This window comes from Taudactylus pleione, unplaced genomic scaffold (assembly GCF_031769625.1).
Source record: "Taudactylus pleione unplaced genomic scaffold, aTauple2 ptg000085l, whole genome shotgun sequence".
NCBI lineage: Eukaryota > Metazoa > Chordata > Amphibia > Anura > Myobatrachidae > Taudactylus > Taudactylus pleione.
Genome location: NW_028284487.1, coordinates 11469915 through 11486453, shown reverse-complemented (window position 1 = coordinate 11486453; position 16539 = coordinate 11469915). Strand labels below are relative to the sequence as shown.

The 16539-nt window shown below is 35.9% G+C and overlaps 2 non-coding genes across 2 annotated transcripts; both read right to left on the bottom strand.

Annotated features, from left to right (window-relative positions):
- Positions 1 to 4702: 4702 nt before the first annotated feature.
- On the bottom strand, positions 4703 to 4776 carry TRNAI-AAU (transfer RNA isoleucine (anticodon AAU)). The gene has a single exon. It is a non-coding gene; the product is annotated as a tRNA-Ile (tRNA).
- Positions 4777 to 6466: 1690 nt separating this feature from the next.
- Positions 6467 to 6540, bottom strand: TRNAI-AAU (transfer RNA isoleucine (anticodon AAU)). Its single transcript has one exon. It is a non-coding gene; the product is annotated as a tRNA-Ile (tRNA).
- Between the last annotated feature and the right edge of the window lie 9999 nt (positions 6541 to 16539).

Sequence of the window (16539 nt, the reverse complement as noted above, 5' to 3'; positions counted from 1 at the left end):
CACCAAATAAATGTCCTGATTGATTAATTTGCCTTAGCATTTCTTAGATTTGCCATATTGCTATATTTGAGAAAAAGTTTTCTATGTATGCCATATAGAGAAATGCTGCATCAGCCAAAGGATGACATTTTTCTTTATTCCTAACATGGATTTAAAAATTCTCTGTTTTGTATGTGTCTATGATGTTCTCTAGCAAGTTTCAAGGGCTGCTAACTGTAGCCAATGCATTCATCCCACACTTCATGCACTTTGCCGCTGGATAAAATCCCTTCTTGGTATTTCTTGTAGGACAACAAGAAAAAGCACATGGCCTGTATGGGGATCGAACAAATGACCTTGGCGTTATTAGCACCATGCTCTAACCAACTGAGCTAACCGGCCAAACATAAAAGCATCAGCAAACACAAAAATGCCAAATGTACCTAAAACAGGAGAACATTCAGTATTTCAAAGATCAGCAATATTGAGTAGAGGAAGACTCTCGAACAATAGGTTCCATGGTGTAATGGTGAGCACTTTGGACTTTGAATCCAGTAATCTGATTTCAAATCTTGGTGGGACCTAACTTTGTTCAATTTCCTTAAAGTTGAATTTTAGGATAGCTTATCTATATTTAAACTTTGTATAAATCCCATCATCTTCAGTGGTTTCTTTACTCCAAACTAATTTTGAAACTGTTTCAAATCAGTTTTCAACTGGAGAGATGTTTGTCAAACATTTGGAAATAGGAAAAGTTGCAATAAGAATGCAGTGATCCATCACTTGTGCTATGGTTTTAAGATATTCTGGTTTTAAGAATTTTCTTCTTCAGAGAGCACTAATGAGAGTAAAGGTCTGTTCTTCTTCTCTTCTTAAAACTTAGTCCCCCATAGTAGATTCAATCACCAAATAAATGTCCTGATTGATTAATTTGCCTTAGCATTTCTTAGATTTGCCATATTGCTATATTTGAGAAAAAGTTTTCTATGTATGCCATATAGAGAAATACTGCATCAGCCAAAGGATGACATTTTTGTTTATTCCTAACATGGATTTAAAAATTCTCTGTTTTGTATGTGTCTATGATGTTCTCTAGCAAGTTTCAAGGGCTGCTAACTGTAGCCAATGCATTCATCCCAGACTTCATGCACTTTGCCGCTGGATAAAATCCCTTCTTGGCATTTCTTGTAGGACAACAAGAAAAAGCACATGGCCCGTATGGGGATCGAACAAATGACCTTGGCGTTATTAGCACCATGCTCTAACCAACTGAGCTAACCGGCCAAACATAAAAACATCAGCAAACACAAAAATGCCAAATGTACCTAAAACAGGAGAACATTCAGTATTTCAAAGATCAGCAATATTGAGTAGAGGAAGACTCTCGAACAATAGGTTCCATGGTGTAATGGTGAGCACTTTGGACTTTGAATCCAGTAATCTGATTTCAAATCTTGGTGGGACCTAACTTTGTTCAATTTCCTTAAAGTTGAATTTTAGGATAGCTTATCTATATTTAAACTTTGTATAAATCCCATCATCTTCAGTGGTTTCTTTACTCCAAACTAATTTTGAAGCTGTTTCAAATCAGTTTTCAACTGGAGAGATGTTTGTCAAACATTTGAAAATAGGAAAAGTTGCAATAAGAATGCAGTGATCCATCACTTGTGCTATGGTTTTAAGATATTCTGGTTTTAAGAATTTTCTTCTTCAGTGTGCACTAATGAGAGTAAAGGTCTGTTCTTCTTCTCTTCTTAAAACTTAGTCCCCCATAGTAGATTCAATCACCAAAAAAATGTCCTGATTGATTAATTAGCCTTAGCATTTCTTAGATTTGCCATATTGCTATATTTGAGAAAAAGTTTTCTATGTATGCCATATAGAGAAATGCTGCATCAGCCAAAGGATGACACTTTTCTTTATTCCTAACATGGATTTAAAAATTCTCTGTTTTGTATGTGTCTATGATGTTCTCTAGCAAGTTTCAAGGGCTGCTAACTGTAGCCAATGCATTCATCCCACACTTCATGCACTTTGCCGCTGGATAAAATCCCTTCTTGGCATTTCTTGTAGGACAACAAGAAAAAGCACATGACCCGTATGGGGAGCGAACACATGACCTTGGCGTTATTAGCACCACGCTCTAACCAACTGAGCTAACCGGCCAAACATAAAGGCATCAGCAAACACAAAAATGCCAAATGTACCTAAAACAGGAGAACATTCAGTATTTCAAAGATCAGCAATATTGAGTAGAGGAAGACTCTCTAATAATGGGTTCCATGGTGTAATGGTAAGCACTTTGGACTTTGAATCCAGTAATCTGATTTCAAATCTTGGTGGGACCTAACTTTGTTCAATTTCCTTAAAGTTGAATTTTAGGATAGCTTATCTATATTTAAACTTTGTATAAATCCCATCATCTTCAGTGGTTTCTTTACTCCAAACTAATTTTGAAGCTGTTTCAAATCAGTTTTCAACTGGAGAGATGTTTGTCAAACATTTGGAAATAGGAAAAGTTGCAATAAGAATGCAGTGATCCATCACTTGTGCTATGGTTTTAAGATATTCTGGTTTTAAGAATTTTCTTCTTCAGTGTGCACTAATGAGAGTAAAGGTCTGTTCTTCTTCTCTTCTTAAAACTTAGTCCCCCATAGTAGATTCAATCACCAAATAAATGTCCTGATTGATTAATTTGCCTTAGCATTTCTTAGATTTGCCATATTGCTATATTTGAGAAAAAGTTTTCTATGTATGCCATATAGAGAAATGCTGCATAAGCCAAAGGATGACATTTTTGTTTATTCCTAACATGGATTTAAAAATTCTCTGTTTTGTATGTGTCTATGATGTTCTCTAGCAAGCTTCAAGGGCTGCTAACTGTAGCCAATGCTTTCATCCCACACTTCATGCACTGGATAAAATCCCTTCTTGGCATTTCTTGTAGGACAACAAGAAAAAGCACATGGCCCGTATGGGGATCGAACCCATGACCTTGGTGTTATTAGCACCACGCTCTAACCAACTGAGCTAACCGGAAAAAACATAAAAGCATCAGCAAACTCAAAAATGCCAAACGTACCTAAAACAGGAGAACATTCAGTATTTCAAAGATCAGCAATATTGAGTAGAGGAAGACTCTCGAACAATGGGTTCCATGGTGTAATGGTGAGCACTTTGGACTTTGAATCCAGTAATCTGATTTCAAATATTGGTGGGACCTAACTTTGTTCAATTTCCTTAAAGTTGAATTTTAGGATAGCTTATCTATATTTAAACTTTGTATAAATCCCATCATCTTCAGTGGTTTCGTTACTCCAAACTAATTTTGAAGCTGTTTCAAATCAGTTTTCAACTGGAGAGATGTTTGTCAAACATTTGAAAATAGGAAAAGTTGCAATAAGAATGCAGTGATCCATCACTTGTGCTATGGTTTTAAGATATTCTGGTTTTAAGAATTTTCTTCTTCAGTGTGCACTAATGAGAGTAAAGGTCTGTTCTTCTTCTCTTCTTAAAACTTAGTCCCCCATAGTAGATTCAATCACCAAATAAATGTCCTGATTGATTAATTAGCCTTAGCATTTCTTAGATTTGCCATATTGCTATATTTGAGAAAAAGTTTTCTATGTATGCCATATAGAGAAATGCTGCATCAGGCAAAGGATGACATTTTTCTTTATTCCTAACATGGATTTAAAAATTCTCTGTTTTGTATGTGTCTATGATGTTCTCTAGCAAGTTTCAAGGGCTGCTAACTGTAGCCAATGCATTCATCCCACACTTCATGCACTTTGCCGCTGGATAAAATCCCTTCTTGGCATTTCTTGTAGGACAACAAGAAAAAGCACATGGCCCATATGGGGAGCGAACACATGACCTTGGCGTTATTAGCACCACGCTCTAACCAACTGAGCTAACCGGCCAAACATAAAGGCATCAGCAAACACAAAAATGCCAAATGTACCTAAAACAGGAGAACATTCAGTATTTCAAAGATCAGCAAAATTGAGTAGAGGAAGACTCTCGAACAATGGGTTCCATGGTGTAATGGTGAGCACTTTGGACTTTGAATCCAGTAATCTGATTTCAAATCTTGGTGGGACCTAACTTTGTTCAATTTCCTTAAAGTTGAATTTTAGGATAGCTTATCTATATTTAAACTTTGTATAAATCCCATCATCTTCAGTGGTTTCTTTACTCCAAACTAATTTTGAAACTGTTTCAAATCAGTTTTCAACTGGAGAGATGTTTGTCAAACATTTGAAAATAGGAAAAGTTGCAATAAGAATGCAGTGATCCATCACTTGTGCTATGGTTTTAAGATATTCTGGTTTTAAGAATTTTCTTCTTCAGTGTGCACTAATGAGAGTAAAGGTCTGTTCTTCTTCTCTTCTTAAAACTTAGTCCCCCATAGTAGATTCAATCACCAAATAAATGTCCTGATTGATTAATTAGCCTTAGCATTTCTTAGATTTGCCATATTGCTATATTTGAGAAAAAGTTTTCTATGTATGCCATATAGAGAAATGCTGCATCAGCCAAAGGATGACACTTTTCTTTATTCCTAACATGGATTTAAAAATTCTCTGTTTTGTATGTGTCTATGATGTTCTCTAGCAAGCTTCAAGGGCTGCTAACTGTAGCCAATGCTTTCATCCCACACTTCATGCACTGGATAAAATCCCTTCTTGGCATTTCTTGTAGGACAACAAGAAAAAGCACATGGCCCGTATGGGGATCGAACCCATGACCTTGGTGTTATTAGCACCACGCTCTAACCAACTGAGCTAACCGGCCAAACATAAAAGCATCAGCAAACTCAAAAATGCCAAACGTACCTAAAACAGGAGAACATTCAGTATTTCAAAGATCAGCAATATTGAGTAGAGAAAGACTCTCGAACAATGGGTTCCATGGTGTAATGGTGAGCACTTTGGACTTTGAATCCAGTAATCTGATTTCAAATATTGGTGGGACCTAACTTTGTTCAATTTCCTTAAAGTTGAATTTTAGGATAGCTTATCTATATTTAAACTTTGTATAAATCCCATCATCTTCAGTGGTTTCGTTACTCCAAACTAATTTTGAAGCTGTTTCAAATCAGTTTTCAACTGGAGAGATGTTTGTCAAACATTTGAAAATAGGAAAAGTTGCAATAAGAATGCAGTGATCCATCACTTGTGCTATGGTTTTAAGATATTCTGGTTTTAAGAATTTTCTTCTTCAGTGTGCACTAATGAGAGTAAAGGTCTGTTCTTCTTCTCTTCTTAAAACTTAGTCCCCCATAGTAGATTCAATCACCAAATAAATGTCCTGATTGATTAATTAGCCTTAGCATTTCTTAGATTTGCCATATTGCTATATTTGAGAAAAAGTTTTCTATGTATGCCATATAGAGAAATGCTGCATCAGGCAAAGGATGACATTTTTCTTTATTCCTAACATGGATTTAAAAATTCTCTGTTTTGTATGTGTCTATGATGTTCTCTAGCAAGTTTCAAGGGCTGCTAACTGTAGCCAATGCATTCATCCCACACTTCATGCACTTTGCCGCTGGATAAAATCCCTTCTTGGCATTTCTTGTAGGACAACAAGAAAAAGCACATGGCCCATATGGGGAGCGAACACATGACCTTGGCGTTATTAGCACCACGCTCTAACCAACTGAGCTAACCGGCCAAACATAAAGGCATCAGCAAACACAAAAATGCCAAATGTACCTAAAACAGGAGAACATTCAGTATTTCAAAGATCAGCAAAATTGAGTAGAGGAAGACTCTCGAACAATGGGTTCCATGGTGTAATGGTGAGCACTTTGGACTTTGAATCCAGTAATCTGATTTCAAATCTTGGTGGGACCTAACTTTGTTCAATTTCCTTAAAGTTGAATTTTAGGATAGCTTATCTATATTTAAACTTTGTATAAATCCCATCATCTTCAGTGGTTTCTTTACTCCAAACTAATTTTGAAACTGTTTCAAATCAGTTTTCAACTGGAGAGATGTTTGTCAAACATTTGAAAATAGGAAAAGTTGCAATAAGAATGCAGTGATCCATCACTTGTGCTATGGTTTTAAGATATTCTGGTTTTAAGAATTTTCTTCTTCAGTGTGCACTAATGAGAGTAAAGGTCTGTTCTTCTTCTCTTCTTAAAACTTAGTCCCCCATAGTAGATTCAATCACCAAATAAATGTCCTGATTGATTAATTAGCCTTAGCATTTCTTAGATTTGCCATATTGCTATATTTGAGAAAAAGTTTTCTATGTATGCCATATAGAGAAATGCTGCATCAGCCAAAGGATGACATTTTTGTTTATTCCTAACATGGATTTAAAAATTCTCTGTTTTGTATGTGTCTATGATGTTCTCTAGCAAGTTTCAAGGGCTGCTAACTGTAGCCAATGCATTCATCCCAGACTTCATGCACTTTGCCGCTGGATAAAATCCCTTCTTGGCATTTCTTGTAGGACAACAAGAAAATGCACATGGCCCATATGGGGATCGAACCCATGACCTTGGTGTTATTAGCACCACGCTCTAACCAACTGAGCTAACCGGCCAAACATAAAAGCATCAGCAAACTCAAAAATGCCAATTGTACCTAAAACAGGAGAACATTCAGTATTTCAAAGAGCAGCAATATTGAGTAGAGGAAGACTCTCAAACAATGGGTTCCATGGTGTAATGGTGAGCACTTTGGACTTTGAATCCAGTAATCTGATTTCAAATCTTGGTGGGACCTAACTTTGTTCAATTTCCTTAAAGTTGAATTTTAGGATAGCTTATCTATATTTAAACTTTGTATAAATCCCATCATCTTCAGTGGTTTCTTTACTCCAAACTAATTTTGAAGCTGTTTCAAATCAGTTTTCAACTGGAGAGATGTTTGTCAAACATTTGAAAATAGGAAAAGTTGCAATAAGAATGCAGTGATCCATCACTTGTGCTATGGTTTTAAGATATTCTGGTTTTAAGAATTTTCTTCTTCAGTGTGCACTAATGAGAGTAAAGGTCTGTTCTTCTTCTCTTCTTAAAACTTAGTCCCCCATAGTAGATTCAATCACCAAATAAATGTCCTGATTGATTAATTTGCCTTAGCATTTCTTAGATTTGCCATATTGCTATATTTGAGAAAAAGTTTTCTATGTATGCCATATAGAGAAATGCTGCATCAGCCAAAGGATGACATTTTTCTTTATTCCTAACATGGATTTAAAAATTCTCTGTTTTGTATGTGTCTATGATGTTCTCTAGCAAGTTTCAAGGGCTGCTAACTGTAGCCAATGCATTCATCCCACACTTCATGCACTTTGCCGCTGGATAAAATCCCTTCTTGGCATTTCTTGTAGGACAACAAGAAAAAGCACATGGCCTGTATGGGGATCGAACAAATGACCTTGGCGTTATTAGCACCATGCTCTAACCAACTGAGCTAACCGGCCAAACATAAAAGCATCAGCAAACACAAAAATGCCAAATGTACCTAAAACAGGAGAACATTCAGTATTTCAAAGATCAGCAATATTGAGTAGAGGAAGACTCTCGAACAATAGGTTCCATGGTGTAATGGTGAGCACTTTGGACTTTGAATCCAGTAATCTGATTTCAAATCTTGGTGGGACCTAACTTTGTTCAATTTCCTTAAAGTTGAATTTTAGGATAGCTTATCTATATTTAAACTTTGTATAAATCCCATCATCTTCAGTGGTTTCTTTACTCCAAACTAATTTTGAAACTGTTTCAAATCAGTTTTCAACTGGAGAGATGTTTGTCAAACATTTGGAAATAGGAAAAGTTGCAATAAGAATGCAGTGATCCATCACTTGTGCTATGGTTTTAAGATATTCTGGTTTTAAGAATTTTCTTCTTCAGAGAGCACTAATGAGAGTAAAGGTCTGTTCTTCTTCTCTTCTTAAAACTTAGTCCCCCATAGTAGATTCAATCACCAAATAAATGTCCTGATTGATTAATTTGCCTTAGCATTTCTTAGATTTGCCATATTGCTATATTTGAGAAAAAGTTTTCTATGTATGCCATATAGAGAAATACTGCATCAGCCAAAGGATGACATTTTTGTTTATTCCTAACATGGATTTAAAAATTCTCTGTTTTGTATGTGTCTATGATGTTCTCTAGCAAGTTTCAAGGGCTGCTAACTGTAGCCAATGCATTCATCCCAGACTTCATGCACTTTGCCGCTGGATAAAATCCCTTCTTGGCATTTCTTGTAGGACAACAAGAAAAAGCACATGGCCCGTATGGGGATCGAACAAATGACCTTGGCGTTATTAGCACCATGCTCTAACCAACTGAGCTAACCGGCCAAACATAAAAACATCAGCAAACACAAAAATGCCAAATGTACCTAAAACAGGAGAACATTCAGTATTTCAAAGATCAGCAATATTGAGTAGAGGAAGACTCTCGAACAATAGGTTCCATGGTGTAATGGTGAGCACTTTGGACTTTGAATCCAGTAATCTGATTTCAAATCTTGGTGGGACCTAACTTTGTTCAATTTCCTTAAAGTTGAATTTTAGGATAGCTTATCTATATTTAAACTTTGTATAAATCCCATCATCTTCAGTGGTTTCTTTACTCCAAACTAATTTTGAAGCTGTTTCAAATCAGTTTTCAACTGGAGAGATGTTTGTCAAACATTTGAAAATAGGAAAAGTTGCAATAAGAATGCAGTGATCCATCACTTGTGCTATGGTTTTAAGATATTCTGGTTTTAAGAATTTTCTTCTTCAGTGTGCACTAATGAGAGTAAAGGTCTGTTCTTCTTCTCTTCTTAAAACTTAGTCCCCCATAGTAGATTCAATCACCAAATAAATGTCCTGATTGATTAATTTGCCTTAGCATTTCTTAGATTTGCCATATTGCTATATTTGAGAAAAAGTTTTCTATGTATGCCATATAGAGAAATGCTGCATCAGCCAAAGGATGACATTTTTCTTTATTCCTAACATGGATTTAAAAATTCTCTGTTTTGTATGTGTCTATGATGTTCTCTAGCAAGTTTCAAGGGCTGCTAACTGTAGCCAATGCATTCATCCCACACTTCATGCACTTTGCCGCTGGATAAAATCCCTTCTTGGCATTTCTTGTAGGACAACAAGAAAAAGCACATGGCCTGTATGGGGATCGAACAAATGACCTTGGCGTTATTAGCACCATGCTCTAACCAACTGAGCTAACCGGCCAAACATAAAAGCATCAGCAAACACAAAAATGCCAAATGTACCTAAAACAGGAGAACATTCAGTATTTCAAAGATCAGCAATATTGAGTAGAGGAAGACTCTCGAACAATAGGTTCCATGGTGTAATGGTGAGCACTTTGGACTTTGAATCCAGTAATCTGATTTCAAATCTTGGTGGGACCTAACTTTGTTCAATTTCCTTAAAGTTGAATTTTAGGATAGCTTATCTATATTTAAACTTTGTATAAATCCCATCATCTTCAGTGGTTTCTTTACTCCAAACTAATTTTGAAACTGTTTCAAATCAGTTTTCAACTGGAGAGATGTTTGTCAAACATTTGGAAATAGGAAAAGTTGCAATAAGAATGCAGTGATCCATCACTTGTGCTATGGTTTTAAGATATTCTGGTTTTAAGAATTTTCTTCTTCAGAGAGCACTAATGAGAGTAAAGGTCTGTTCTTCTTCTCTTCTTAAAACTTAGTCCCCCATAGTAGATTCAATCACCAAATAAATGTCCTGATTGATTAATTTGCCTTAGCATTTCTTAGATTTGCCATATTGCTATATTTGAGAAAAAGTTTTCTATGTATGCCATATAGAGAAATACTGCATCAGCCAAAGGATGACATTTTTGTTTATTCCTAACATGGATTTAAAAATTCTCTGTTTTGTATGTGTCTATGATGTTCTCTAGCAAGTTTCAAGGGCTGCTAACTGTAGCCAATGCATTCATCCCACACTTCATGCACTTTGCCGCTGGATAAAATCCCTTCTTGGCATTTCTTGTAGGACAACAAGAAAAAGCACATGGCCCGTATGGGGATCGAACAAATGACCTTGGCGTTATTAGCACCATGCTCTAACCAACTGAGCTAACCGGCCAAACATAAAAACATCAGCAAACACAAAAATGCCAAATGTACCTAAAACAGGAGAACATTCAGTATTTCAAAGATCAGCAATATTGAGTAGAGGAAGACTCTCGAACAATAGGTTTCATGGTGTAATGGTGAGCACTTTGGACTTTGAATCCAGTAATCTGATTTCAAATCTTGGTGGGACCTAACTTTGTTCAATTTCCTTAAAGTTGAATTTTAGGATAGCTTATCTATATTTAAACTTTGTATAAATCCCATCATCTTCAGTGGTTTCTTTACTCCAAACTAATTTTGAAGCTGTTTCAAATCAGTTTTCAACTGGAGAGATGTTTGTCAAACATTTGAAAATAGGAAAAGTTGCAATAAGAATGCAGTGATCCATCACTTGTGCTATGGTTTTAAGATATTCTGGTTTTAAGAATTTTCTTCTTCAGTGTGCACTAATGAGAGTAAAGGTCTGTTCTTCTTCTCTTCTTAAAACTTAGTCCCCCATAGTAGATTCAATCACCAAATAAATGTCCTGATTGATTAATTAGCCTTAGCATTTCTTAGATTTGCCATATTGCTATATTTGAGAAAAAGTTTTCTATGTATGCCATATAGAGAAATGCTGCATCAGCCAAAGGATGACACTTTTCTTTATTCCTAACATGGATTTAAAAATTCTCTGTTTTGTATGTGTCTATGATGTTCTCTAGCAAGTTTCAAGGGCTGCTAACTGTAGCCAATGCATTCATCCCACACTTCATGCACTTTGCCGCTGGATAAAATCCCTTCTTGGCATTTCTTGTAGGACAACAAGAAAAAGCACATGGCCCGTATGGGGAGCGAACACATGACCTTGGCGTTATTAGCACCACGCTCTAACCAACTGAGCTAACCGGCCAAACATAAAGGCATCAGCAAACACAAAAATGCCAAATGTACCTAAAACAGGAGAACATTCAGTATTTCAAAGATCAGCAATATTGAGTAGAGGAAGACTCTCGAACAATGGGTTCCATGGTGTAATGGTGAGCACTTTGGACTTTAAATCCAGTAATCTGATTTCAAATCTTGGTGGGACCTAACTTTGTTCAATTTCCTTAAAGTTGAATTTTAGGATAGCTTATCTATATTTAAACTTTGTATAAATCCCATCATCTTCAGTGGTTTCTTTACTCCAAACTAATTTTGAAACTGTTTCAAATCAGTTTTCAACTGGAGAGATGTTTGTCAAACATTTGGAAATAGGAAAAGTTGCAATAAGAATGCAGTGATCCATCACTTGTGCTATGGTTTTAAGATATTCTGGTTTTAAGAATTTTCTTCTTCAGAGAGCACTAATGAGAGTAAAGGTCTGTTCTTCTTCTCTTCTTAAAACTTAGTCCCCCATAGTAGATTCAATCACCAAATAAATGTCCTGATTGATTAATTTGCCTTAGCATTTCTTAGATTTGCCATATTGCTATATTTGAGAAAAAGTTTTCTATGTATGCCATATAGAGAAATGCTGCATCAGCCAAAGGATGACATTTTTGTTTATTCCTAACATGGATTTAAAAATTCTCTGTTTTGTATGTGTCTATGATGTTCTCTAGCAAGTTTCAAGGGCTGCTAACTGTAGCCAATGCATTCATCCCAGACTTCATGCACTTTGCCGCTGGATAAAATCCCTTCTTGGCATTTCTTGTAGGACAACAAGAAAAAGCACATGGCCTGTATGGGGATCGAACAAATGACCTTGGCGTTATTAGCACCATGCTCTAACCAACTGAGCTAACCGGCCAAACATAAAAGCATCAGCAAACACAAAAATGCCAAATGTACCTAAAACAGGAGAACATTCAGTATTTCAAAGATCAGCAATATTGAGTAGAGGAAGACTCTCGAACAATAGGTTCCATGGTGTAATGGTGAGCACTTTGGACTTTGAATCCAGTAATCTGATTTCAAATCTTGGTGAGACCTAACTTTGTTCAATTTCCTTAAAGTTGAATTTTAGGATAGCTTATCTATATTTAAACTTTGTATAAATCCCATCATCTTCAGTGGTTTCTTTACTCCAAACTAATTTTGAAACTGTTTCAAATCAGTTTTCAAATGGAGAGATGTTTGTCAAACATTTGAAAATAGGAAAAGTTGCAATAAGAATGCAGTGATCCATCACTTGTGCTATGGTTTTAAGATATTCTGGTTTTAAGAATTTTCTTCTTCAGTGTGCACTAATGAGAGTAAAGGTCTGTTCTTCTTCTCTTCTTAAAACTTAGTCCCCCATAGTAGATTCAATCACCAAATAAATGTCCTGATTGATTAATTTGCCTTAGCATTTCTTAGATTTGCCATATTGTTATTTTTGAAAAAAACAGTTTTCTATGTATGCCATATAGAGAAATGCTGCATCAGCCAAAGGATGACATTTTTGTTTATTCCTAACATGGATTTAAAAATTCTCTGTTTTGTATGTGTCTATGATGTTCTCTAGCAAGTTTCAAGGGCTGCTAACTGTAGCCAATGCATTCATCCCACACTTCATGCACTTTGCCGCTGGATAAAATCCCTTCTTTGCATTTCTTGTAGGACAACAAGAAAAAGCACATGGCCCGTATGGGGATCAAACACATGACCTTGGCGTTATTAGCACCACGCTCTAACCAACTGAGCTAACCAGCCAAACATAAAAGCATCAGCAAACACAAAAATGCCAAATGTACCTAAAACAGGAGAACATTCAGTATTTCAAAGATCAGCAATATTGAGTAGAGGAAGACTCTCGAACAATAGGTTCCATGGTGTAATGGTGAGCACTTTGGACTTTGAATCCAGTAATCTGATTTCAAATCTTGGTGGGACCTAACTTTGTTCAATTTCCTTAAAGTTGAAATTTAGGATAGCTTATCTATATTTAAACTTTGTATAAATCCCATCATCTTCAGTGGTTTCTTTACTCCAAACTAATTTTGAAACTGTTTCAAATCAGTTTTCAACTGGAGAGATGTTTGTCAAACATTTGGAAATAGGAAAAGTTGCAATAAGAATGCAGTGATCCATCACTTGTGCTATGGTTTTAAGATATTCTGGTTTTAAGAATTTTCTTCTTCAGAGAGCACTAATGAGAGTAAAGGTCTGTTCTTCTTCTCTTCTTAAAACTTAGTCCCCCATAGTAGATTCAATCACCAAATAAATGTCCTGATTGATTAATTTGCCTTAGCATTTCTTAGATTTGCCATATTGCTATATTTGAGAAAAAGTTTTCTATGTATGCCATATAGAGAAATGCTGCATCAGCCAAAGGATGACATTTTTGTTTATTCCTAACATGGATTTAAAAATTCTCTGTTTTGTATGTGTCTATGATGTTCTCTAGCAAGTTTCAAGGGCTGCTAACTGTAGCCAATGCATTCATCCCAGACTTCATGCACTTTGCCGCTGGATAAAATCCCTTCTTGGCATTTCTTGTAGGACAACAAGAAAAAGCACATGGCCTGTATGGGGATCGAACAAATGACCTTGGCGTTATTAGCACCATGCTCTAACCAACTGAGCTAACCGGCCAAACATAAGAGCATCAGCAAACACAAAAATGCCAAATGTACCTAAAACAGGAGAACATTCAGTATTTCAAAGATCAGCAATATTGAGTAGAGGAAGACTCTCGAACAATAGGTTCCATGGTGTAATGGTGAGCACTTTGGACTTTGAATCCAGTAATCTGATTTCAAATCTTGGTGGGACCTAACTTTGTTCAATTTCCTTAAAGTTGAATTTTAGGATAGCTTATCTATATTTAAACTTTGTATAAATCCCATCATCTTCAGTGGTTTCTTTACTCCAAACTAATTTTGAAACTGTTTCAAATCAGTTTTCAACTGGAGAGATGTTTGTCAAACATTTGGAAATAGGAAAAGTTGCAATAAGAATGCAGTGATCCATCACTTGTGCTATGGTTTTAAGATATTCTGGTTTTAAGAATTTTCTTCTTCAGAGAGCACTAATGAGAGTAAAGGTCTGTTCTTCTTCTCTTCTTAAAACTTAGTCCCCCATAGTAGATTCAATCACCAAATAAATGTCCTGATTGATTAATTTGCCTTAGCATTTCTTAGATTTGCCATATTGCTATATTTGAGAAAAAGTTTTCTATGTATGCCATATAGAGAAATGCTGCATCAGCCAAAGGATGACATTTTTGTTTATTCCTAACATGGATTTAAAAATTCTCTGTTTTGTATGTGTCTATGATGTTCTCTAGCAAGTTTCAAGGGCTGCTAACTGTAGCCAATGCATTCATCCCAGACTTCATGCACTTTGCCGCTGGATAAAATCCCTTCTTGGCATTTCTTGTAGGACAACAAGAAAAAGCACATGGCCCGTATGGGGATCGAACAAATGACCTTGGCGTTATTAGCACCATGCTCTAACCAACTGAGCTAACCGACCAAACATAAAAGCATCAGCAAACACAAAAATGCCAAATGTACCTAAAACAGGAGAACATTCAGTATTTCAAAGATCAACAATATTGAGTAGAGGAAGACTCTCGAACAATAGTTTCCATGGTGTAATGGTGAGCACTTTGGACTTTGAATCCAGTAATCTGATTTCAAATCTTGGTGGGACCTAACTTTGTTCAATTTCCTTAAAGTTGAATTTTAGGATAGCTTATCTATATTTAAACTTTGTATAAATCCCATCATCTTCAGTGGTTTCTTTACTCCAAACTAATTTTGAAACTGTTTCAAATCAGTTTTCAACTGGAGAGATGTTTGTCAAACATTTGGAAATAGGAAAAGTTGCAATAAGAATGCAGTGATCCATCACTTGTGCTATGGTTTTAAGATATTCTGGTTTTAAGAATTTTCTTCTTCAGAGAGCACTAATGAGAGTAAAGGTCTGTTCTTCTTCTCTTCTTAAAACTTAGTCCCCCATAGTAGATTCAATCACCAAATAAATGTCCTGATTGATTAATTTGCCTTAGCATTTCTTAGATTTGCCATATTGCTATATTTGAGAAAAAGTTTTCTATGTATGCCATATAGAGAAATACTGCATCAGCCAAAGGATGACATTTTTGTTTATTCCTAACATGGATTTAAAAATTCTCTGTTTTGTATGTGTCTATGATGTTCTCTAGCAAGTTTCAAGGGCTGCTAACTGTAGCCAATGCATTCATCCCAGACTTCATGCACTTTGCCGCTGGATAAAATCCCTTCTTGGCATTTCTTGTAGGACAACAAGAAAAAGCACATGGCCCGTATGGGGATCGAACAAATGACCTTGGCGTTATTAGCGCCATGCTCTAACCAACTGAGCTAACCGGCCAAACATAAAAGCATCAGCAAACACAAAAATGCCAAATGTACCTAAAACAGGAGAACATTCAGTATTTCAAAGATCAGCAATATTGAGTAGAGGAAGACTCTCGAACAATAGGTTCCATGGTGTAATGGTGAGCACTTTGGACTTTGAATCCAGTAATCTGATTTCAAATCTTGGTGGGACCTAACTTTGTTCAATTTCCTTAAAGTTGAATTTTAGGATAGCTTATCTATATTTAAACTTTGTATAAATCCCATCATCTTCAGTGGTTTCTTTACTCCAAACTAATTTTGAAACTGTTTCAAATCAGTTTTCAACTGGAGAGATGTTTGTCAAACATTTGGAAATAGGAAAAGTTGCAATAAGAATGCAGTGATCCATCACTTGTGCTATGGTTTTAAGATATTCTGGTTTTAAGAATTTTCTTCTTCAGAGAGCACTAATGAGAGTAAAGGTCTGTTCTTCTTCTCTTCTTAAAACTTAGTCCCCCATAGTAGATTCAATCACCAAATAAATGTCCTGATTGATTAATTTGCCTTGGCATTTCTTAGATTTGCCATATTGCTATATTTGAGAAAAAGTTTTCTATGTATGCCATATAGAGAAATACTGCATCAGCCAAAGGATGACATTTTTGTTTATTCCTAACATGGATTTAAAAATTCTCTGTTTTGTATGTGTCTATGATGTTCTCTAGCAAGTTTCAAGGGCTGCTAACTGTAGCCAATGCATTCATTCCAGACTTCATGCACTTTGCCGCTGGATAAAATCCCTTCTTGGCATTTCTTGTAGGACAACAAGAAAAAGCACATGGCCCGTATGGGGATCGAACAAATGACCTTGGCATTATTAGCACCATGCTCTAACCAACTGAGCTAACCGGCCAAACATAAAAGCATCAGCAAACACAAAAATGCCAAATGTACCTAAAACAGGAGAACATTCAGTATTTCAAAGATCAGCAATATTGAGTAGAGGAAGACTCTCGAACAATAGGTTCCATGGTGTAATGGTGAGCACTTTGGACTTTGAATCCAGTAATCTGATTTCAAATCTTGGTGGGACCTAACTTTGTTCAATTTCCTTAAAGTTGAATTTTAGGATAGCTTATCTATATTTAAACTTTGTATAAATCCCATCATCTTCAGTGGTTTCTTTACTCCAAACTAATTTTGAAACT